Genomic DNA, 27,024 nt, shown 5'->3' with positions numbered 1-27,024 from the left:
CATGAGATGATCACACCATGGTTATGCCCCTCTATGATTGGAGGGTCACCCCAAATTTCAAACACTGCAGGAGGTCTAAATTGCCAAAGCCAGGCCCAGACCTGATAGGCCTACTGGTCCATAGCAGTATGGAATTGTTCACAGTAGAAAAGGTAATAAAGATCCGGTATCTGAATTGGGACTAAGGGCCTCCGTATTAAGAGTGCCATTGCCATCAATGCACTCTTAATGTAGACGGGTCATACCTTTTGGTGGATGTCCCACATCTCCCCAATTTTAAATAAGGCCCAAAGAATGTGTGAGCACTGCTGCTGCTCGACTGCGTGTGGACAAAGACTTGCCTGTCCTGTGGAGCCACTGGACTGCAGCCGCAAAGAGAAGTGACCATCTGCTAGGCAAGGACAGATCCTAGATTATGTTAAGGATCGATGTGGGGCAGCCAAATGAGCTACATTTGCACCAGGAGACACATGGTCACTCCCAGCCAGCTGACCAGGAACACAAATCATAAGCATTAAGGTTTACAGCTGAAGGAATATTTTTCAAAGAGGGCAAGCCTGCTTGGTGCCTGAGCCTCCCTGTGCCTTCACACTCTTTGCCAATAACTGTGTTATTGGCCCATAACCCTGAAAGAGACCTCTAAGTTTGACTGTGGTTGCACCACAGAGCATTGTGGGAACTTCACAAATGCTTCCATTCATGTGTGACCATCCTGATAAGGGACCTTAGCGGGCAATCCACCTTGTCTCAATTAGATCCCCATCCCTAATGACCTTCTTTACTCCTCTCTTGTGCAGTCAGATTTGCACTGCGCTCTGTGATTTATAGCTAGGTGTGCATCATATTAATCTCCATAAATATACCATTTATGCCAAATGTTTGCTAAGGGACAACTCCAGTTCTCGGCTTTAAAATTGTGGTCTCAGATAGTGACTAGACAAGGTTCATTTATCACTGATCCAATACCACAGTAATCTTGTTTATTGACAGGTCGAGGTTGTTATCTCAGGGACTTGACAAAACTAGACGGGGACAAAAAACTCCCAAACATGAGTGGATTGTAGATAAAACCCATGCACATTGTGAAAAAATTGAGAGGCAAAATTCAATGCAAGATTGGAAGTGTGAAGAACTTTAAGTAACATTTCTACAGATTCTAATGTACAAAAATGTCCATTCCTGCATTTAGCCTTGATTGTGAAAGTTGACTAGGAGTCATCAATGAGAAAAGCTGCTAAACAAATGATAATCCAATCAGCTTTAAATGAGTCTGCAAGTCATTTATGAACACATTTTTCCACTGCCAATTGATTAAAGCTTAAAGTCCACATTTTCATTGACCAGTCTTAAATATGAATGAATGAATAAACTATTTATAAGTGCTGTGTCCACCTTAAAGGTATCTTACACTAAAGAAGCTAAAAAAAAGTTTTAATAAAAATATCTGATCTGCACACAGGAGATCGTAACAAAATGGAACAAAAGAAATAATCATAAGTATTAAAAAGATATATTTTTATTTTCTTTCGAAAGATCATGTGGCCATAAGAATGCGGAGAGAGATAGGTAATTGGTCTCAGGATTCGGTAGCCAATTCTGAGAAAGATTTCCCCATCAAATTAAACTCTCCTGAATCGAGGAATAAAAGCCATGGAATGATGGTGGTAGGTCGGCTCGTATCTACTTACACAAACTTGAATTGCAAGGTCCCTAGAACATGTAAGACTCAATAGGTCAAGAACAGAGATTTGAAGCAGATTCTTTATTCCTGGGGTAGCCAATGCAGCTTCCACTTTCATCAGTGACATGTTGGAATTTACACAGTCTATTGACCAGTATGGTGGTGTTCTGAGTCAGTTGCCCTCTGGCCAGTAACATTCCACAAAAGCCTAGGTTACAAGCATTATTGAATCCAATATGGAACCAGCAACTTCAGTGGCTTGTTAATCTTGAGGAATTCTTTATGCCATGTTCTTAAAAGCTTCAATTGAAAGGAACAAGCAAATACAGCCAAATTCATTTGTATTTTGAGGAAAATGCCTTTATCAAATTTATAACCTACATTTATTACCAAGCTAACTGGCGTATGAGCAGCCCCAAATTTACTAATCCACAGATAAGCATTTTAGGGGGAGTCTGGGTTTGAATGAGGATCTTCATTGTATAAGCATTGAAATAGAGCAGGGTTTATTAATCTAAGTCTGAATTGCGGTAAACTAAACTGAAAAATTTGATTGATGGTCTATCCTGAAAAGGAGCTAATGCCATCAGCCTATGTCATACACAAAAGGTCAAACACTGTTCATAAGAGGTCGTATGTAGATATTGAAAAAAATCAAGGACAAGTGTGATCCTTGGGGGATCCCACAATGCACTCTATTAGGTTTGGATCTAAAATAATCCAAATTTGACTAAAATATGCCACAAAAGAGCAAAATCAGGCAGGCGATGTTCCCCTATGACTGACATCTGCCAAACAGCCGACTAAAATGAAGGGGCTTACTGCATCGAATATAGTAGAGAGATTCAGTGGAATGAGTCCTGTTGGACATCCTTCATCCAAGTCTATTCTAAAATCTTGCAGGGCAGAGACCAGAACACTTTTACTTTCCATCCCAGGACTGAAGCTTGCTTGAGTGAGTTATCTTTCTCAATGCGGTTAGATAATTTAGCTAAATGTTTTTTCTTATTTTCACAATAAAAGAGAAGAGAAATTGGCCTTAAATTTATTTCAGGTGCAGGGAACATGTATGTTTACTTTAATAGGAGTTTCACAATGCTTTTCAATTCTTGGTTACATAACCTGGGATAAACAAGCAGTGTCTTCTGGCATGGGATATCATTGTCTTTGTCTGTCCAAAACAGTGTCCACTAATTAATTCTTATTATTTTTTCAATTTCATGCGCTGTCTGCTTTTTGCTTCTTCTATCATTTCCTGCAGTCCTCAAGAGAAATTAACCAGGATCCCAAGTAGTAAGCTAAGAGAATTCCTTCGTTCTAGAAGTGTATTGCATACAACATTGAACTACAGTGATACCTACCACAGATTTTTAAATCATAAAGTGGGCACATTTCCTGTACTTAGTATCTAAAATAATGTAATCAATTACATATCAAAGAATCAAAATATGTTTACTTGTATAATTCAATAAACACATCTAGTACTCAATAAACATTGCTTAAAACACATGCACACTCTCATTACTACACTTAGTCATAACGCTTGATGATGAGAACTCCAAAGTGTACTATTGGTGTTGTTCATTTAGCCATCAGAGTTCTCCATAGTATTTAGTCTATTGAATTCCTCTTGGTATATCTCATTGTTATTGACTATGATCACATAAATGTATTCCTTCATCAGGAAAATAAATCATAAGACTGACACAGTAATTATACATTCTGTCCAAAGATGTATCTATGTTCTTTCCTTGTTCTTTTAAATGTCAATAAAGTATTATATGGGCTCCGACAACTTCAATCATTCTGATTGCTGCTCCCTTAGTGGAGTTACAAGTTTATTATTTAGACATTATTTTATCATATGTTTTTTAATTATTTTGTCCCCGTGTTTTAGATGTAACAATAGCAATGAAGTATATAGTTCCATAAGGGATCTTAGATAGCATGTTAAGTATACAGATCCTAGTCGTCACTGGAAGAGTACGCTTAGTGGAGCACAAGCCCTCACCCACCCTAGGTTTGCATGCTTCATCTTCGGGCCACGCTTCTCGTTGGGCCGGTGCTGCAATGCCCAATGGGCCCTCGAGGGGGGCGCTTTGCCTGAGATCTTTTTGCCACCAATCGGGTTGCAAACTTGCAACTCAGATGCTTCCAATGTTGAAGGACACAAACAGAACTATCTAAGAAGACTGGTAAAGAATAATTAAAATTAACTATGGACCCCTGCTTATCACTTTTATTTCTATGTGTGGGTCAATGTTAAGGTTGAAAACAGATCAGAGAAAGTATGGGAAGAAAATGTTCCTATATTTTCATAAAGTAATAATTGGATGGCAATTGGTCTGTCAATTATTTAATTAATAAACAGGTGTACACGTTTCATGCTTTAATTGTCGAATAGGATCTACGGCAATTCTATAGGCCAATTTTATCTGCTACCTAATTCTCATGGTGAAGTTCCAAAACTAATCAGAGGGTAAGTGAACCCCCACCTTAGTGAAGAAACAGCAATAAATATTGCCCACAAGGCTTACATCTCATGTGTTAGGATTGTTGTTGAATCATCTACGCTAGTGACCTATTAGAACACAGATATAACAACAAAAGAGAACTATGATAAAGAAACACCATGACCATGTATTTTAACATGACCATGTATTTTGCAAGGCGAGCTATCAGCGTCCTTTTTTTTCGGGGACATGGAAGACAGGTAGGCACAATAGCTGGAACACACCTCTGGGGAAGTAAGCACGATCTTCCGGGAAGGCTGTATGACCACAAGGTACGACATGGATCTTGTATTAATGTGTACCTTTGCTCATTCTTTATATTCTCACTATGTTGCATAATATAAATGATCACAATTTCTGCTTATCAATAGACAGGAATTAACATGACAGAAGTGCCTGCTTCCTGTTTATTCGATGTTTGTCATGTTCTTTCTTCATCATATTTCTCTTGTTTTGTTATTTGTGTTTTTAATAGGTCACTATTGTAGTTGATTCTAAAAAAATACTCTTCAAAGGTAATACTTGTGAATTGCGTATTTATTCTTCAGTGTCTTCATTTATGGACTGTCAGGGACACAGGCTTACAGCAACTGCCTGTTCTCTTGTTCAAAGGTATACATTCTAATTACAGACATCACAATACCCACATTGCACAGTCCACCCAACCACCCACTCTAACTAAACAAGATCCCAACAGATTTGACTACAATCATCCTAACGCAAAGGATGTAATTCTTGTTGATAATAATTATTATTGTTTTTTTCACTAAGATGTAGGTTCACTTACCTCCTGATTAGGCTAGGAACTCAATCATGAGAGCAGATTAGGTAGCAGTTATATGGTCCTTAAGCACTGCTGTAGATCCTCTTGGAAAATAAAGGCATGACATATTTGACCTATTTATTGATTTAAGAATTTTCAGACCAACTACCATCTAATTATCAAATTTATGAGAATATAGGAACATTTTCTTCCCATACATTCTCTGGCCTGTTTTAACCTGTTGGTATGAGAAAACAATGGTTCTGTAGGATATTTAAATGCATTTGATTTCTTAATTAATTTAGTTTTGCCACCTCTTTGGCGAATCACAAAAGGGTAATAAATAGACACATAAATGTAGGTTAATAACAGAACATTGACACCAGAGATTGTTAAAGAGTAAAGAGGTATATTCATATTCATATACCATGTGTGCTTACAATAGCCCGCAGGGCCTTTGCTTTCATATAATTAAAAATACAAGCAACATGAATACAAAATACACATTTAGTGCAGAGTTTAACAGATACAAACATTTAAAAACACAAGACATTGTATATGTTACACAACAGTACAAAAACACAAATTCAATGGTAGTGTCCGGGGGTGGTTTGAGATAGATTCAAGCTTATGCCCTTGTACTTAGGATGAGAGGTAAGCTTAATCGAAATACAGGGCACCTATAGTTATCATCGATGTTTCGACCCAATTAGTTTATGTGCTCATATATAGCATCTCCATGGGTCTTCTTCAGGACAAAAGAGAATGAAAGTATGGCCTCACGTATATGCCATCTGGTATGAATCCAATGCAAAACAAAGAGCAACCGGTGAAGAACCGGGCCTTATGTTTACAATGTTTACTCCCAATACATACAAGGCTGGCCAATAGGAAAAGTTGGAAAACAAGCTATGGAGTGTCCCAAATACGCCCTTCTTTTAGACCCCGTGTGTCAAACCTCCCCACAAGTTAATCAGTACTAGTGCCTGTAATCTAATTTGCAGGTGGCAGGACATATTTGTGTGCCTCAAAGGATAGTTGTGTAACAAGAGAATACAAGAGAAGAATAGCGAAGGCCAGTCGGATAAGATAGAATAAGGAAAGAATAGAGAAAGCCAAACAGTCAGTCGAGACAGGGATCAATCAGCCCAGACATGGATTAGTGAACTCGGCCAGACCCTGACATCAGTTTCGTAAGCAAGGGCAGGAGGTTACTTTTTAACAGAAGAGACACGTACCGCTGGAAACGGCAAAAACACTCCGGTCGCCGTGCTGCCTGAGTGAAGGCAATACTATATGGCGACAGGGCACAAAATGGCAGCTGAATACGGAATGAAGTCGAAAATCAAAGAACCTCAGACCCTCCTTTTGCCATTGCTCAGGCAAAACACGAAAGACTCAAGTTAGTCTGAGTCGATGTCAATGGCCATGAGGTCGTCGAGCTGTTGCTGCAACATCATTTAATGTGCTCTGTTCTCTGTGACACAGGTCTTGGGACACACATAGTGGTACAAAGACCGCAAATGGCAGGGCCACACTGTACACAAAGGCATCAAGAAGAACCATCCCATCATGGACCAATCTCCTGCATGCTGGTGAATCGACTCGGAAATTACGTGCAATTTAGAGATGGCTTGGTATATTGTAGGGGCATTATCAGGTATATACATGCAGCAACTAGACCGGATCAATTTACAGACTCCTCCGTGATCTGCAAGAACAATATCTAGAACCATCCGGTTCTGTAGAGTCATAAGGCGGTCCGCCTGAAGTTCGGCTGTTAGATTACTCAAGGCTCCGGAAGTCACGTTTATGGTAGTCTCAACAACACAAACTAAGTGTCTAATGTTTCTGCTATTGGCCATCGGGCCCCAGAAAGGAAGGATCCCTTTGAGAAAGTCCCCTCCCTCTTGTCCTGGTGTGTCTTTAATATCGATAACCCCTCTGCCATATCTATTTCTATGATGACCTGAAGGAGCAGTGTATGTCGGAGGGAGAAGAAAAGCCACATAACATGTTCCTGAAAAATTGGTGGGGAGCCATGTGTAGGCTCTATCGTGGCAGACAAAGTATGTACCCTGAGATGGTACTAATGGTGAGGAAATCTGGGATGAATAGATGTATTTTCGAGAACAAACACTCTTTTCCTGTTGGTTTTTGGTATTCTGACGATTTATCTGTAAACACAAATTTCCTCGATGAGGTATGGTCCAAATTGGTGGTGATCTTCCTTGTCTAGCCTTATCTGTGAGGCTAGTAACATAACGAGTTACGTTCCAACCATCATACGCTTGTTTCTCATCAACAGGAATCTTACCACTTTCGGCAACTCTAGCCATAGCCACTATTCCCTTTATTACAGAACTATGACTAAAATCTGCTTTTCCACCATATGGACCACCAAAAGGATGTCGAAGTTGATTCTGGTATGCATTGGAAAACATGGCCAAATAAGCCCAAGCGGAGCCTTCATAAGAAAACGGAAGGACTAAATATGGCATCTCTTTCTCTGTGTTATGAGGCATGAGTCCACAAACCCAACAGTCAGTAGTATTGACTGCCAGTTGATGCTGATGCAACAGATGGATAAATGAATTGTTAAAGTATTCTGTTCTCCTAATCTGTTCATGTTCTGGGAGTGTATAAAACTGGTGTGGAAAAACAGTAGTGGACAAAGGCAAAGATTCAGAGGTAGGAACGGGTGCTTGCTGCATAGTGTGAACGACCCAACCCACACAAGCCAATAAAATACATGAACATATTAAAATGCACAAGGTTACGCCACATGTACTAAACAACAATTTCCTATATTGGCTATTCATTTTTTGCTTTTTATCATTCTTTTCAAATTCAATATCCATTCTCTAAGGCGTTGCTCACGGTAATCTTCCTAGATCACTTAGTTGTGGGTATTAGCCGTCCTATGACACTGCAAGTCCTGCAGACCTACTGTTACTACTCAGGTCACAGCCTAAGACTCCTACCGTGACCCTGCAACTTGATGGATGGTAAAAAGTATGTCTCTTAAAAGTGTAACTAAAAAAAGGAAAAGAAAAAGTTCAATTGTTCTTAATCAGTCGAGGTCTTAGGTTGTACCGAGTCTTGTCAGGTACGGTTTGCTCCCGAAACAAAGTCTCTGGGTTTGTTGTGTTCAGTCGCAGATGTGATGGTACAGCTTCTTGCAACACGTCGTCGTCTTCTTTTTCAGATCTCATCCGATCCAGACGTGCACTACTAAAAGGTACCAACCGAGGGACCCTTTCACCCTCACTATCACTTATACCCTTGCGGACCCACTGGTCAAATGGCAACGGCAAAGGAACCCTTTTGCAGTGCACGCCGTGGATCCAGTTCTTCTTTCCAATGATTTTCACTGCTGTACGTGTCACCAGAAGGACCTGTCGAGGCGGCCCCCACCGAGGTTCCAGATTCTTCTTTCGCTGAAAATTCTTCAGACAGACCCAGTCTCCGGGTTGGATGGAGTGCCCTGTGTCTGCGGGGGCCTCCGGCAAAGCGTTTTGAACCTGCTGATGAAGAACACGCAATTTAACGGTGAGGTCATGTAAGTAGTCAATCAACATAGGATACGGAATATCAGAGTACTTTTTAGGTCGTGGGACTCCCCAAACGTTAGCTGGGCGCCCAAAAACAACCTCGTATGGGCTGGGTCCCAAACGAGAGTGTACAGTTGTTCTCGTAGATAAGAGTGCCAAAGGTAAAGCATCGGGCCAAGCAAGACCCGTGCTGGCCTGAATCTTTGCCAATTTGAGCTTTAGAGTGCCATTATAGCACTCTACCAAGCCTGCTGACTGAGGGTGGTTTGCCGCATGGAATTTCTGCCTAATACCAAGGCCTGCACACGCCTTCTGCTTTTTTTGGCCTACAAATTCACTTCCATTGTCACTCCAGACAATTCACAGCAAACCAAACCTCGGGAAGAATTCCTTCAAGAGGACTTTGGCAGTAGACAAAGAAGTATTATCCTTTAGGGGGTAGGCCTCTATTCATCTGGAAAAGGCACACACCACCACCAGAACATACTTTAAGTTATTGCAACGTTCCATATGAATGTAATCAATTTGCAATACCTCAAAAGGATACGTAGGGGGAGCAAAATGACCTGCCGGAGTTGGGGTTCCCTTTTCTGGATTATGCATCAAACAAACGAAACAATGTTTCACCACATTTTCCGCACATTTAGGGATTCCCTCATTCTGCCATACTGGAGCCAGAAGTTTGCATATCCCTTTCGCACTGATGCGGGCTGTACCATGCGCCATGGTAACTACAGGCAATACATAGGCGTCTGGTAACAGCCAACACTGGTGTTCGGACAATTCCGTCCAACACCCTGTCGCGTCCAACATTCCCGTACTTTCTCTCCACTTACTCAATTCCTTCTCTGTAGCCTCTTCTTGAATCATTCTCACACTTTCTATTGTGTCCTCACACATTCCTCTTTCCCTGACCCATCTTGTAGGGCCTGCAACATACATACGACTTGTAGGATCTCTCGCTGTTTCTTTTGCTACCTCATCTGCAAAAGCATTCCCGCGACCCACATCATCAGTGATCCTTTTATGTGCACTACACTTCACAATTGCTATCTGGGTCGGCAAAACAAGTGATTCCAAAAGATCATTCACTAACTGACCATGCTGTATTTTAGTACCATGTGAAGTAAAGAATCCTCTTTCTCTCCAAAGGCGGCCAAAACTATGGGCCACCCCAAATGCATATTGGCTGTCGGTGAACACATTCACTCTCTTCCCTTCAGCCAATACACAAGCTCTGGTCAAGGCTATTAATTCAGCTGCTTGGGCTGAATTCTGACTAATGCGTGCTGTCTCTACAACTGTATGTAAAGTGGTAACAGCATAGGCTGCAGTCGTTTCACCATTAGGGAGCTTAAAACAAGACCCATCCACCCATAGGATCCCATCCGGGTCCACGAGTGGTGTATCTTTTAAATCTATTCTACCTTTCGTTTCCTCCTCCGTACGGAGAAAACAATCATGTTGTTCTTGGGTGTCTTTCTCTTCTGGAATGGGTAACAATGTTGCTGGATTCAAAGTATTACATCGCTCGATGTGTATATGACTAGCCAAGAACGTCAGCTCATACCCAGACAAGCGGGCACTCGTAAGATGCTGTGTTTTCGTTCCGTTCAAAAGAGTATCCACTGCATTTGGTACCATAACAACAAGGGTGTTATCCAGTACCAATCCAGCAGATTGGCGAATGGAGATAGCTGCTGCTGCTGTAGCACTAAGACAACTAGGCAATGCCTAGGCTACTGGATCCAATGTAGCTGAAAAATTGGCACATGGCCGCTGTTTGTCTCCAAATTGTTGTGTTAGAACTGACTACGCACAACCCTCTCTTTCATGAACATAGAGTGTGAAAGGTTTACTGTAATCCGGAGTACCTAACACAGGGGGCAGTACGTAAGTCAGAGAAGCTCTTCTGACATTCGTCAGTCCAAGGAAGAGTTTGGGGTGTGTCTTTCAAAGTAAGTGCCAGCAAAGGTTTAGCCAGCAAAGAAAAATTTCGAATCCACTGCCTACAATAAGAGGTAATGCCCAAAAAGGCACGCACCTCCCTTTGTGTGGATGGTACAGACATTTGTGCGATTGTTTAAATACGTTCTGGGGTCAATCGCCTTCCCTCCTTCGACAAGAGATGACCTAAATAGGTAACCTCTTGGCGACAATATTGTAGTTTAGAGGGTGACACTTTGTGATGTAAATCAGACAAATAACGCAACAACGAAACAGTCACATCCTTACAAACATCCTCTGAATCAGCAGTGATCAACAAATCATCCACATATTGAATAAGAGTAGCACCTGGGGGCAAAGTGAAAGCATCAAGCTGAGATTTCAAAGCCTGACTATAAATGGAGGGACTCTCCCAATAACCTTGGGGTGCACGTTTAAATCGGAAACTTCGGCCCCCGAGAGAGAAGCCAAAAACATCTCTACTCTCCTCAGCAATAGGAATACTGAAGAAAGCATTTTTGAGATCGATAACTGAAAACCAGGCAGCCGAAGCAGGTATCATCGTGAGCAAGGCAGTGATATCTGGGGCGACAGGAAACTGGGGCACAACAATCTTGTTAACGTCCCGAAGATCAATCACAAATCGATAGACAGGAGGCTGAGAAGAATCAGTGCGTTTAAGAACAGGTAGAACAGGACTATTGCAAACATTTCCTCTGATAGCCAACAGAGCTCTTTCTCCGTCACTAGAAATGTTATACTGAGGAATGCGTGGTAATTTAACATTAGGCTTGACAGTAACCAAGTAAGGTGGAATTTGAAGCAAACCAACATCATTCGGACCTGTAGCCCAAAGCGTAGCAGGAAGGGAATGCAATTCAGGTGGGAATTGGTCCTTGGACAAATACAAAGGGGAAACCAATTTCTCACCTAAAGTAAGATGTACACCAGAGGGAGAACAGTACAATGTTGCATGAAGACATTTTAATAAGTCCAAACCCAACAAATTCTCACCGCAACCAGTCGTTAAAATGAGCGGGGCCACCAAATTATAAGGACCAATTGAGATAGGCAAAGGGCTAGAAACCGGATTACGAACTGGGGCACCAGAGAATCCTACAGAAACATTTGTTAAGCCAGACAAAGGTGCCCCAGGGAGTTTAGAGTGAATAATAGAACTTCTCATTGCACCAGTATCCAAAAGAAATGGCTCTGAAACACCCAATGCAACAACTTCAATATAAGGCCCATTCTGATCCACTGGAACTGATACGACTCCCTTGCTTTGTCCATGGCTGTCCTAACTAGAGTGAAAACCCTGATTCTCACTTTCAATACAATAGTCGTCATTGTAGTATTGTGCAGACTGAGTGTAGTATAGTGCAGACTGAGTATTCTGCTGGTCAAAATAATTCATATAATTCTGAGGGGGAAATGAACGCTGTCCCTGAGACAACGCACCTCGCCCCCTACCCCTGGGTGCTGACTGGAAACCACCACGGCCTCGCGGCCCTGGAAATCCACTATTACACTGCAATAAAACCGGGCAGCTATTCTTAAAATGACCTTCCTCTTTACAATAGGCACATTGATTAGGACCAAAAGGTTCAGGTTTCTGTAATAACCTCTGAAACTGGGGAGGCTGTTGAAAATGGCGCTGAGCAGAACGAGGGGGGTAAGCCTGTTGTAAAATAACCTTTGTTTTGAATTCTTTAGTCTTTTTCTGGAGTTTATCCTTTTCCTCCTTATCCCTATTCTCGTAATACTGAGCAGTGGCTAATATCTGAGCAGATGAAGAAACAGCCCACGAACTTTCAGAATCTTTCAATTTATGCGACAATTCTGGAAGTAAGTTAAATACAAATGTATCCACGAATAATCGCTGTCCACCCTCAGTACTCATATCTTGACCACTGTGGTCGATGAACGTCTCCTCGAAATGGGTAAAGAAATTGGAAACACTCTCATCTTTCTTCTGTTTACATGCAGCCAACTTATCCCAATTAACACGTAAGGCAGGCATCATCGTTTTCATTAAAGTGAATATCCTACCGGGCAATTCTGTAATCAAAGCATCGGGTTTAGCACCACCTATTTGTGCTGCATGCGCAGCAACTATAGCAGCCCAATCACCACCTAAAGCTTGGTTGTGGTCTTCCCTACGAATCCGAGCCCATAATGCTTGTGGGACTACATTTCCCATCAACATATCAATATCGGCCAAATTCATGACGCACGCATCAACAGTCTGCGACAGCTCTTTATAATACCCAGCAGGATTTTTACGAGGGTCCGGTAAAGACTATTTAAGCGCCAAAACTTCAGATCGTTTCCAAGGGACATGTACCCATATACGCTGGAAATGAGCAGGGACACCCGCAACAGCGCCTGCCTGTGGAACCGCATCTCTCCATATTGGAGGAACTTCTCTCATACGATAATGTTTCACTTTTTGTCTAACTGCAGGATCAGGTTCAAGAAAAGTCTGAGAAGAAAATAAAGACCTGAAAGTGACAAGTGTCCTTACGGCGTTTTCAACATCAGAACCCACTATAAGTCCTTTATCAAATGTAGCCTGTACATCTAACAGACCCTCAGGAGCTAAACCCAAATCCATATCCTCCCATCCTTTGACAAGAGTGTCACACATAACATTGAAAACATATCTCTGTCTGGGCGCTTCCCACTGGTGAAAGGTGCTCATGATATCTGGCACACTATACTGTGGACCACTCATGATCCATTTGTGAGCTAGATTGTTTAATACAATTCGCTCGTCGGGACCTGGGAGTTGACTACGGGATTGCCTTCGAGAAAGAGCAGGAGTCAGGTTAAAAGACCCAAAGAGGGGTGAGAAAAGGCCAGAAACAGTATCGACCAATCGTTTACGAGTTGTGGGAGAAACAGACAGTAGAACGGGAGACAAAGCATTAGGAGGGGTGACAGTTACAAGAGGAACCGGGTGTAAAGGAGACTGAGGTACAGCAGTCCGAGGAACGGGAGTCGGTGGCAAAGGAGACGGGGGGTGGCAATACTGGTAGAGGTAATTGTGGAAGAGCCGGGATAAACGGTGGAACGACAGGTGGCTGGACAGGTGGTAACAATGGGGGTGCATTAGCACCTTGTACATAGGGCGGAGGCAATCTCAACAAATGGGACATTAAGGGATCTTCGTCAAGATCCCTACTCTGTGGGGAAGTAGGCAACACAGGGTAACATTTATTGATTGCCATACAATGCTGTCTGTCAGAGACTTCAATCACCTGCTCAATCTCATTATCTTTAAACTGTTGGGCAGCCTGTATAATCGTCATACCTTTCTCTTTCTTATCTCTTTTCGCCTGCTTAATTTCTCTCTGTTTGGCTTCCTTACGCCAAAGGCGGAAAGAATCAAACATTGCCGGCCGGGCTTTTCTTTCAAACAAAATTGCTTCTAGATTATCTAATATATCAGACTCAAAGCTACCATTCTGTGGCCACTGCAGAACACCATCTTTCTTCGTGTATCGGATCCATGCGTCGTTAAAGACAATTGGGCCAACACCATGTTTTGAATAAAGCTCATAAGTGTCAGGATTCTCCAGGTTGCGCCTGCAATAACAAGCTGTGGGGCATGTATGAGGAGGAAGCACAGTACAACTGGTAAGGGGGTAGAGACTACAACTCCCAGACTCCCCGGTGTGAGGGAATTATTTGTACATCACCGACACGCATCCTGTTGCGTGTAATTCATTGGTTTCCGGATTTCGCCCTGGAGGTGGTTGGGAGACGCTGCAAGCCGTGGCTGCTCGGCCGGTTGGAGTAGGGGGCGGCCGGAGTTCTTCGGCGTTCTGTGATCCAGGTAGGATCTGTACTGTAAGGCGTGACTCGACAGCGGGTGGATTGCCTTCAGCAGCGCCGCACGTTGTTTCAAGTATCAGAAGAGCGGAGCGCGGTGGTGGTCTGCCACGCGTTCCCGTTCTCTCATTTCCCGGAGTGAGTTAACTTCGGAAAGGACATTGGAGAATCTTTGCTTTTTGTTTCTTTAGGGAAAAGACTTCATTTGTGACTCAGTTCGCGGGGCGTGGTGGTGGTCGAAACTACGCGCTACTGTGTGCTGCTATTTACTTCATTGACAGCAATTCTAGTTGAAAGGCTTTTCACTTTTGGATCTATCATTGAAGACTGTGTACTTTTACCCTGCGGGAAGAGTTACAGACTACATCCTTACCTTATGCCATACAGAGCGGAGTGTAGTGGTTCTTGCTTCCCACACACTGCCGTTTCTGATATTAAGGAAGCCTTGAGTTTCTATCATCCTTGTGGATATGTATTTCTTTTACTAAGACAGCAGGGTGTTGTGCCTTAACAGAATCCAGTTACAGCGTCTCTTGCCTGTTGTCATGGTATGCAACATACAGGGGTTAGCCAATTGTGATATATGTGTACTTGAGAGTGTGTTTGTTTCTGACCTGTATTTGTGTCCCGATAGGCTGCTTGAGGTGACAGGAGGTGATAGAGGAGACGTATTGCCAGAATCGTTTTTCATTCATACCACAAGGTACACAGCTGTTCTTTAGCGAGATCATATGAGAGTAGCCTGTTATTCACGAATGTGTTTCTAAGTATATGTTTTTGTCGTTACAGGAATATCCCTTCCTCGCTGGCCCTTCCCTTTCCCTTCCCTGTTCTTTTTATCCCTCACCTAATGGCTCAATCCCTCTGTGTGTTTCTACAAGAGGCATTGTGACGTTTGGAGGTGGACCATTATAAGCATCAATCGGATTCCGTGGAGCAGAACCGGACAGGATTACACTCCCACGAATACAGCTTTACCTGATCCGGTTGTGCTTATAATGGCTACTCTGGAGGATGTACTGCAGGCCTTAGTGTTGGTCCAGCAAGAATTAGCTGCCTCCAAAACAGAGGCAGCTACTTTGAGGGACAAGGTAGGCAGGTTAAGCAGAAACCCCTTTGATGCTTCGCCTTCGCAGGTGCAGGTTACTGTCCCACCACCCATTCCGTTGGCTCGTCCAGAGCGGTACTCTGGTGATCCGACTAAGACACAAGTATTTTTGACTCAGATAATGCTGCATTTCTCATGCAAACCGGCCTCCTTTCCAAATCATCACTCAAGGGTGGCTTTTGCCATTTCGTATTTGATGGGGGATGCTGCCAATTGGGCTGTACCTCTGGTGCGGAACAATGACGCCATCTTATCAGATTGGACTGCCTTTAGTGCTGAGTTCGAAAGGGTTTTTGATCGTCGCGCCACTACTTTTAGCGCTGACAGGGGACTGCTCACCCTTAGGCAGGGTAGGAGGGATTTAGTGTCATATTTGACTGATTTCAATAGGTTAGTGGGAGAGACATCTTGACCAGAGGAAAAGAGGATGTCACTTATTTATCAAGGGTTAAGGGACGGGCTAAAGGACATCATTGCTCAGATTGACCCACAACCTGTTACATGTACGGATATGATCAATCTAACCTTGCGATTAGATGGCAGATTAAGCGAAAGAGGAGGAGAAAGAAAAAGGTGGGACAGGGGATTTTTTGGGTCTGAAGCTAGTCCTAGGAACACCTTGCCTTCCTCTGAAACAGGCTCAGAACCCATGGAGATTGGAGCAGTAAGAGCACCTTTGTCTAGAGAAGAAAAAGAGAACCGCAGAGCCCTGGGATTGTGTCTATACTGTGGAAAAAAGGGGCATTATGTAAAAGAGTGTCCCACTAAACCAAAAACGTCAGGGGTGTGGAACAGAAGCAAAAGGTTAGCAGTCTCTGTTGTGGGTGCATCCGAGGCAGGTACGGAGAGGTCTCAGGAACAACAAAGGGCGACACAGCCATTAAAGATTCCTTCACTGATTATCCTGGCCTTGCAGGATACCGAGACACATATAGTTCTCCCTATGAGCTTAGAGAGCCAACAACAGATACATCAGGTCAAGGTCATGATCGACTCAGGGGCCACGGGAAACTTTATTGACAGTGGTTTGGTATCCTCTTTGTCCCTAGACAGAGTAACAAGGGAGACACCTGAGGAAGTACTTGCTGTAGATGGGAAACCTCTAATATCTGGTCTCATTATTGAACAGACTGACCAATTGGTGTTGTCATTTAAGGGACCAGAGGGTCTACACAAAGAAGAACTAACACTTAACACCCTAGAGGCCCCACAATACGACGTCATACTGGGAATGCCTTGGCTAAGTTACCATAACCCGTTGATTGATTGGAAATCCAAAGAGTCCGGAGGAATGCAAGGAGCATCTGAACGCTTCCAGTACACAACAAACAGTTGCCTTATTCCTCCCTGTAGTGTTGGCTACAGCTGCTGAGAAAATGGTTAGCTTGCCCCTTGAATACAAGCGTTTCGAGAATGTCTTTAGCGAAAGTCAGGCAGAACAGTTGCCCCCACACCGATTATACGATTGTCGTATAGATCTAGTGGAGGGAGCTACACTACCATCCTGTCGGGTATACGCACTGTCGGTACCCGAGATTGCCCATTTAAAAGAATACCTCGACCACTACGTTGACATCGGGTTCATTAGACCCTCCAGATCCCCTGCGGCCTCTCCTTTGTTTTTTATCAAAAAAGCAAATGGAGAATTGAGAGCCTGTGTGGACTACCGGGTACTGAATAAGAACACGGTAAGAAACAGATACCCTTTGCCTCTCATTTCGGTCCTACTGGAGCAGGTGAGAGATGCCTAGATATACACCCGATTGGACTTGAGAGGCGCGTACCACTTGGTGCATGTTAGAGAGGGGGACAAGTGGAAAACTGCCTTCAAGACTCGTTACGGATTATATGAATATACTGTTATGCCGTTTGGGCTGTGTAACACCCCGGCGGCATTTCAGTATTTTCTGAACGATGTCTTGAAGGAGTTTGTGGATATGTGTGCGGTCGTCTATATAGATGATATTCTCTTTTACTCAGACAGAACCGACTCCCACAGACACCATGTCTCTCAGGTTCTACAGAAGTTGGGGGAAAATAAACTCTATTGCAAGCTGAGTAAATGCGAGTTTGGTGTGACTGAGGTGGAATTCCTGGGGGTGGTTCTGAGCCCTACTGGGTTACAAATGTCTGAGAGAAAGGTTCAGGCGGTTCAAGAGTGGCCGATCCCCTCCAGTTAAAAAGACATCCAGAGATTCCTGGGATTCGCGAATTTTTACCGCAGGTTTATTTCGCAGTTTTCACAGGTAGCGTCTCCTCTATCTAGACTGCTCAGAAAAGGAAGTGGTTTTCTTTGGTCTGACAAAGCGGCAAAAGCTTTTGCGACCCTGAAAGAAGCTTTTACCACTGCCCCAATATTGGCCCATCCTAAACCGGAATTACCTTTCATAGTGGAAGCGGATGCTTCGGATGCGGCGATAGGGGCTATCTTGTCACAGCGGAATCAGACCACAGGGCAATTGCACCCGGTTGCCTATATGTCCAAGAAATTAAGCACGGCAGAGAAGAACTATACCATAGCCGAAAAAGAGCTGTTAGCGATAAAGAAAGCCTTACAAGAATGGTGTCACCATCTGTGGGGGGCGGTGTTTCCGGTCACTGTGTTCTCTGACCATAGAAATCTCCAATACATGAAAACAGCAAGGAACCTCACTCAGAGACAGATGAGGTGGATGTTATTCTTCTCAGAATACGACTTCGTAACCACTTACAGACCTGGGGTAGAGAACAGGAAAGCAGATACCCTGTCCAGTCAGGATCATGCTGACACTGCACTAGTGGAAAGATTCCCAGAGGCAATTATAGATCCAAAAAAGGTGGTTTGCACAGTTCAGGCAAACACCTTTTTGGATTTGGTTCGCCAATCAAAGACCCAAGATGCATGGGTGATGTGGGCCATTAGGGGAAGTGGTCGCACTTTGAAACAAGGGTTGCCCTTTCAGGATGGTAAATTATACCTACCCAATTTAGCTTTGAGAAAGAAGGCTTTCGAATGGTGCCATGATACATTGTTGGCAGGTCACTCAGGTGTGAGCAAAATGATACAATTGTTGCAACGCCATTTCTGGTGGGACGCAATCAAGGGAGACGTAACCTCTTGGGTAGGATCATGCGAAGATTTTGCCCGAGCCAAGAGCGAGACAGGTAAAAGGAAGGGACTGTTAATGCCTCTACCCACACCAAAAAGGCCTTGGCAGCCTATCATCATTGACTTTGTTACAGGACTACCCCCCGATCAAGGTAAAACAGCTATCCTGGTGGTAGTTGATAGTCTCACCAAAATGGGACACTTCATTCCCTGTGTGAATCTCCCCACCGCAGGTCAAACAGCACAGTTGTTGTTGAGTAACGTCATTCGTTTGCATGGGGTGCCCGAAGTAATAGTCTCGGATAGGGGCCCACAGTTCATCACCAGGTTTTGGAAGGCCTGGTGCGAGGCCATGCAGATCCAGTCTTCTCTCTCCACTAGCTTCCACCCTCAGACTGATGGGCAAACAGAGAGACTAAACCGATCTTTGAAAAAATACCTTAGGTGTTATGCTGCTGAAGCCCATGATTCATGGGTCTCTTTATTGTGGATGGCGGAGGTGGCCTACAATAACGCCTGGCACTGTTCACTGGGGGTGTCACCTTTTTGCGCCACCTACGGTTTTGACGCTCGAATACTTCCTATCAGCATTCCGGAAGGGGTAGCTGATCAACCTACTGTGTTGGGGCAGATACGTAACCTACAATCTGTGCACAAAAAGATCAGGGCTCATCTGCTGAAAGCAAAGACTGAGTACAAAAGAGGTGAGGACAGACACCGGAGAGCAGGTCCATCCTATGCAGTTGGGGATAAAGTATGGCTTTCAACCAGGAACATACGATTCAAACTGCGCAGTATCTTTCACCCCAGATACATCGGCCCTTACGTCGTTACAAAGCAGAACAATCCGGTGGCTTACAAATTGAGACTGCCGGGTTCTCTCAGGATACATCCAGTGTTCCATTGCAACTTATTGAAACCTGCTTTTGGTGCCAGGAGGTGTGCACCTCCTCCAGTGCGATGGTTTTGAGTACGTGGTGCGGAGTATCAAGGACTCCAAATACCGGAGGGGTGTGTTGTGGTATCTAGTTTCCTGGAAGGGGTACTCGGCGGAGGACGATTCATGGGAGCCCGTACAGAACATCCATGCCCCTGAAGCTATTCGTTCCTTTCATCGTAGGTTCCCTCTGCGGCCTGGCCCTGGTAGGCGCTGAGGGGGGGGACATACTGTCAGGATTCCTCAGGTTGCGCCTGCAATAACAAGCTGTGGGGCATGTGTGAGGAGGAAGCACACTACAACTGGTAAGGGGGTAGAGACTACAACTCCCAGACTCCCCGGTGTGAGGGAAGTATTTGTACATCACCGACACGCATCCTGTTGCGTGTAATTCATTGGTTTCCGGATTTCGCCCTGGAGGTGGTTGGGAGACGCTGCACGCCGCGGCTGCTCAGCGGGTTGGAGTAGGGGCGGCCGGAGTTCTTTGGCGTTCTGTGATCCAGGTAGGATCTGTACTGTAAGGCGTGACTCGACAGCGGGAGGATTGCCTTCAGCAGCGCCGCACGTTGTTTCAAGTATCAGAAGAGCGGAGCGCGGTGGTGGTCTGCCACGCGTTCCTGTTCTCTCATTTCCCGGAGTGAGTTAACTTCGGAAAAGAAATTGGAGAATCTCTGCTTTTTGTTTCTTTAGGGAAAAGACTTCATTTGTGACTCAGTTCGCGGGGCGTGGTGGTGGTCGAAACTACGCGCTACCGTGTGCTGCTATTTACTTCATTGACAGCAATTCTTGTTGAAAGGCTTTTCACTTTTGGATCTATCATTGAAGACTGTGTACTTTTACCCTGCGGGAAGGGTTACAGACTACATCCTTACCTTATGCCATACAGAGTGGAGTGTAGTGGTTCTTGCTTCCCACGCACTGCCGTTTCTGATAATAAGGAAGCCTTGAGTTTCAATCATCCTTGTGGATATGTATTTCTTTTGCTAAGAGAGCAGGGTGTTGTGCCTTAACAGAATCCAGTTACAGCGTCTCTCGCCTGTTGCCATGGTATGCAACATACAGGGGTTAGCCAATTGTGATATATGTGTTCTTGAGAGTGTGTTTGTTTCTGACCTGTATTTGTGTCCCGATAGGCTGCTTGAGGTGGCAGGAGGTGATAGAGGAGACGTATTGCCAGAATCGTTTTTCATTCATACCACAAGGTACACAGCTGTTCTTTAGCGAGATCATATGAGCGTAGCCTGTTATTCACGAATGTGTTTCTAAGTATATGTTTTTGTCATTACAGGAATATCCCTTCCCAGCTGGCCCTTCCCTTTCAATTCCCTGTTCTTTTTATCCCTCACCTAATGGCTCAATCCCTCTGTGTGTTTCTACAAGAGGCATTGTGACGTTTGGAGGTGGACCATTATTAGCATCAATCAGATTCCGTGGAGCAGAACCAGACAATAAGTGGGAGTTCCAACCGGAGGAACGGGACAAGAATCCTCCAGCCGGGAATCCCTAGTACAATCAAGACAACAAAACTTCCTAAACTTACTAAGACCAGGCATTTTTAAATCACTGGGCTATTTACAAACTTCAAGGGGTTTAGAGCTAATCACACAACACAAACATACTTACCCCTTGGCTTCGGCTATTGCAATAGTCGAATAACAAACCCAAAGAAAAACAAAAACAAAGAAGTGGGCGCTACCCATGAAAACTTAACTAAATGTTCTCTCACGCCAACAGAGGTCCGTCTAACGTCTCGCAATACCAATCGTCACCAAAGGGGCCAAGGCAGAGCGGAAGTCCTGGCAGCAGTCATCAGCAGCTGTCGGAAAGGAGTAGCCATGCTGAAAAAGACCTTCGGTCCACTTCGACATGACTTCGCTTGACGTGGTTCGCGAATCCTCCGGAATTTTCTTGTGAGGCTCCTCACGACCCTCGGGCTGAACCGCTACCGCTGATTCCGCCCCCCGTTGGGCGCCAGTTGAAGAACCGGGCCTTATGGGCCTGGCGGCGCAGGGCACGCCTTAAATTTCCGAGTTCACCTGCCTTGTCAGACAGAGACACGAGACACTCTGTTAGGTGTAGAAAATCAGGTTTATTAGCTGCAGCTAAGCACAGTTGTCTCAGAAGTACAAAGTAGGTTCTTAGGAGACTGCCACTTCAATTCCGTGGCGCACAATCTTTTATAGCACACATATTTACAACGTATACTCCCAATACATACAAGGCTGGCCAATAGGAAAAGTTGGAAAACAAGCTATGGAATGTCCCAAATACGCCCTTCTTTCAGACCCCGTTTGTCAACCCTCCCCACAAGTTAATCAGTACTAGTGCCTGTAATCTAATTTGCAGGTGGTAGGACATATTTGTGTGCCTCAAAGGATAGTTGTGTAACAAGAGAATACAAGAGAAGAATAGCGAAGGCCAGTCGGATAAGATAGAATAAGGAAAGAATAGAGAAAGCCAAACAGTCAGTCGAGACAGGGATCAATCAGTCCAGACATGGATTAGTGGACTCGGCCAGACCCTGACATCAGTTTCGTAAGCAAGGGCAGGAGGTTACTTTTTAACAGAAGAGACACGTAGCAGCTGGAAACGACAAAAACACTCCGGTCGCCGTGCTGCCTGAGTGAAGGCAATACAAAATGGCGACAGGGCACAAAATGGCGGCTGAATACGGAACGAAGTCGTAAATCAAAGAACCTCACCGGCCTCTCCAAACTGTGGGCCAATTGATTAAATACCTGGGCAGCAGGATGGTTGACCACAAAAGGGCACATGGGTTGGCTCCTTTTTGCCAATTCCCACTGGGTTGGTAAGTCCTAAACACGGAGAGCCAGAATGGATTCTCATCTAAACGAGGAGCGTGGCTTTGTCGCTTATAGTTGCTCGGAAAACCAATAGTCCTGTTTTTAACCTTAGCATCGACCCCAAAGCTAATAAATGAGACCAGCAGGGGTTTGTGTCCTTAAACATTGGAGACATTTGAGTTTGCAACCCGATTGGTGATAACAAGATCTCAGGCAAGATCACCCTGAGTGGCCGTTGGGCATTGTAGCATCGGCTCAACGAGGAGCACAGTCCAATATGAAGCATGCCACCCTAGGTTGGGTGAGGGCTTGTGCTCCACTAAGCATATGCTTCCAGTAGCCACTAGGATCTGGATTCTTGGGGCCATATTTATGAGCTTGGTGGCATAGAGAAGGCTGGCAAGTAACCTTGCTGCGCTGCCCTACTTGATAGGGAAAGGGCAAGAATGTGCTGCATTTATCCAATATGGCACATTCCTGTCCTTTTCCCTTGTGCTGGTGCCATTTTGGCAGCCTAGTGCCAACTCAGGCACCCTTGTGCAAGGATGCTTGCATTGTGAGGATGATTATTTTTGTGCATGAAGGATCACCTCCTACACAAAAACAATCCTGAGAGGCTTTTTCCTCTTTCCAGGTGGGTAAACATAGAAAGAGGAAAAACAAGGAGAAATAATGATATTTCTTCACGTTACACCTCTCCTGGAGAGGAGTATCATTTTGAAGCATTCCCAAGTTTGCCAGTTCTTGTAAACCTGAAAAGGCGTCAAAAACCATGGGAGTTACGTGGGAACATTCATGCAACACCCATGGAATGCCTCCCTTCTGCAAAGTAATGCAAGGCAGCGATTTGCACTGTGTTGCATTAATGCAGATATTTAAAGCCATTCAAAGCCACGCAAAGTGAATTTGCATGGCTTCAAAATGTTGTGTGGTACAAGAGCGACGCATATCGTGTCACGAAAATGTGGCCAATAATACACTATCTAGGATTCCTTATGGAACGGTATACTTCATTTCAGTGCTACGAATGGAAACTACCACAACCTCGAAAATAAAATAAGAAAATAAAAATGAACAATCACATGCCTTCAACCTTGTTCCTGCATCTAGTAACAAAACTCGCTGTGATTTATAATAAACTTAAAACTAATGTTTTAAAAAAAAATGATTTCATACATCCATTGGAGTATTCATCTTGTGCAAATAGTCCTGTGACGTTAACACTCCTGCTGACCAGCAGCCCCTATTCTTTGACAGTCACCTCCATTTAGTTGTCAGACAGTGGGAAATGATGCTAGTTATTTAAGGTGAGTAATTAATACACATATGAATTTATATTGCATTTGTTTTTACATACTTTCCTTCCAGCCATTTCAAGTAAAATGACTAGATTTATTAAAAGGAGGAAGGCCAAACTGTACACTGTAAATCATGCACTTGGTTCACGTGTCATATTCATTTCTGGGTGACATTCTTGTGATTTAAGTCAAATCAAATATCATTTAGATGAACAAAGTTCTCGAGGATGTAATGACTCCCAGTGATTCATCATTAAGGCTCATGGTCAGAGGTGATAAGAGAGTCACCTCTCCCAACAGATGATCCTGCCAAGAAGTACTGAGTTCACGGCCAATCCTCTCCATCAGTGTAAGCATCTCCTCCCAGTCATCTGCCTCCCTGAAGTATTGTGTGACAATGAGACAAGTAAAATGGACTAGACCAGACTATTAGATGTTGAAACACTCCCGAATGGCTGTTAACTGTTAATCCCTCCAATAATCAAGGCGACTGCCCTCTTCCACAAGACAGAGGCTTACAAAAGGAACAACCATTGGCAAAAACCAACATGTTTGATGCTTGCACTTGAATGCGGAGAAAGGCGATGAAACAGGAACTGCATTGTGCATACAATGTATATATGAAAAAGAGAATTACATGTATGATGACATGTTAAATAGTCCCTCCTGCATTCCTTTTGAGCCAGGAAGATTTGCCCATACCTCACAGAATCAACAAGTCATCATTTAAAATTAAGAACTTGCACATATTGAGGATACCAAACCCTCATAAATATGTGTGGGCTCCTGCACCACCTCATCATTTTGTGATATATACTCTCGTTTGTGTGCAGAGTATATTGCACTAATAGGGCATCAAAATGCTTGTCCACTGTGGTTGTCACTAAAGCAAGCAATATAAATTGTACCCCTTGCAAGTTGTTAATTAGAAGCTGTGGTCCACACTCATGTATCACCATAATGAAACTTTGTAATGATTCCCAATTGAGCTGTGCACTTTCACTTGGGCCACACAGAACTTGACTCAAGTCAGTACAGAATTTGAATGTGCCTTATGGCAGTGCACCTCTTTGTATGCTGACACTGTCCACATCCACAAGCCACTATTTTATCACAAATTAAGACATTGGTGCAAGTACACCTTGCTTACCATTTTCACAAACGTAGCCAGTTAACTGTGGCATCAAAGAAAAGGAAATTGAATGGCAAAGTCCAATTCCAATTCAAAATCTTTATTTCGGCATAAATGCCATAAAAGAGTCACAGCACAATTCATTACATTAATATAAACATTTTTGTCGAAAGGTTTTAAAACATCAATAAAAATACATTTCTTAATACAAATACAACTAAGCACAACCGTTTGGATATACCAGATATCCCCCTATAATTACTAGGCACATTCTAATTCTGTTTTAGGGGTATACTTCATTTATAGCTGTTGGCCCTTTTTTTTCCTTAGGAAAAAGATTGAGTGTAAAAATCGACTAACACTAAATATTATTGTTTGATTTGTATTGGTTTTAAGTATTCTCAGGGCCTGGTTGCATGATCTCAGGCCTAACAATCGCCATAGTGGTTTAATCCATCTTATTCTAGCCAATACATAGGCAGGGCAAAAAAAGAAGAAGTGAATCTCATTTTCAATCTGGCTACAGTCACACATGGCGCAAATTTCGTCAGCCTCCAGGGATAGAGCATTGGACCTCCTTGACCAACGTGCTAGGGTTGTTTTGGTCAATAGATTGCCATATCTTAATTTTAAGAATAGAGTTTTAGCAAGTGGGGGCTCTATCTCATCTAGAAAAGTCTCAAATAGTGGCTCATCCTTGAAGCTGAGAAAATGTGTTACCAAGGTTCCAGCAGCCGAAGCATTTGTTGTCATGTTAACCATGAAACTCCAAAAGGCCTTTTTTAGTGTTAGTTTTGGGTTGGACGGTAGGTGTTCTGGATTCTCCCAGAAGTGTTTTAAACCTATTTTGGTAAGCCAAGTTTTAACATGTTTTAACCATGGGATAGTTGTTGAATTATCAAACCCCATGATTTCTTTTAGACCATCCCTGTAATCCTGCAATTCAGGCACCCGCCACAATCTAACCCATAACATCAGTGGGCGGATTATGGTGTAATGGTCAGTTCTTTTAACATTTAGATCCAATTCAAGAGGCACTAAGGGAGTGCCTCTTGGTACCCTTACCAGACTTCTCATGAAGTTATTGTCCAGAACACGAAAAGTATCTTTTGACCCTGGCCCCCAGATTTCTGCGCCGTACAACGCTGCTGGTTGAACCTTGAATTTAAAAAGCTCAACTACCGGAGATACAGCTTTACTAGTACTCAAACTTTGTTTCCTAAGAATTGGCTTTACATTCTGAGTGAATGCCAGCTTACTTTTTTCCATTTGGGCTCTCCAAGAAAAATTAGAGTCTAAAGTAACCCCCAAATAAGAAAAATGTGAGACCGATTCTAATTTAACACCGTTCAGTGTTAAACATCCTTTGTCAGTTTTTGGTGGATTAAGGGTCATACATTTTGTCTTTTTCCCATTTATCTCCAGTCCTTTCTTGCTACAATAATCACTAAAGGAATTAAGTAGTGCCTGGAGACCTTTCTTAGTTTGGGAAATCAGAATAGTGTCGTCTGCAAACAATAGTGATGTTACCCTTTCTCCATTCAGTTTTGGTTAATCGTTTATACATCCCTCTAGATGTGTAGGGATGTCGTTCACGAAAAGGGAAAAAAGTGTAGGGGCCATTATGCAACCTTGGCGAACTCTACGCTCGATAGGAATTTTTTGGGTCAGTTCCCCACTTGGGCCCCATCGGATTTTCGCAAAATTCCCTTCGTGCAGTTCTTTTATCTGGACCAATAGGCTATTTGGCAACCCTACGACACTCAGTGTTTTCCATAAAAGGTTGCGCGGCACTAAATCAAACGCTGCTCTCAGATCGACGAAAGCAACGTATAGGTGTCCCTTTTTAATATGTACATATTTCCAATAAAGACAGCAGAATCTAAATATCTGGTCTATTGTGCTTACTTTACATCAGAAGCCAGCTTGAAATTTGGTTAAAATTGCATTCTCCTCCATCCAGTCACTGACACGAGTTAATATATGTCGTGAGTAGATTTTCTGGAGAATATCCATCAAGCTGATTGGCCGGTAATTAGAGGGGTCCATCCGATCCCCTTTTTTAAAAATTAAACCAATTTCAGCCCCCCTCCAACTTTCGGGGAAATCTAAGCTAAGGGATAACATATTACACAAGTAATTTATATATGGTGCCCAAACTGTTAGATCATGTTTATATAAATCACCAGGGATCTTATCCAAGCCTGGAGCTTTGCCAGTCTTTACTAAGTTAATTGCCATCTCTGTTTCGACTAGTGTAAAGTCCAGGCAATCAGTGGGGTATTCAAGATATGGGGCATCCACATCAGATTGGGCATCATCATACTTTTTATAGAGGTTAGTGAAATGGTTGACCCAAGTT

The sequence above is a fragment of the Lissotriton helveticus genome, chromosome 1_2 (assembly GCF_964261635.1).
Source record: "Lissotriton helveticus chromosome 1_2, aLisHel1.1, whole genome shotgun sequence".
Taxonomy (NCBI): domain Eukaryota; kingdom Metazoa; phylum Chordata; class Amphibia; order Caudata; family Salamandridae; genus Lissotriton; species Lissotriton helveticus.
Note: the sequence above shows the minus strand (reverse complement) of the source record.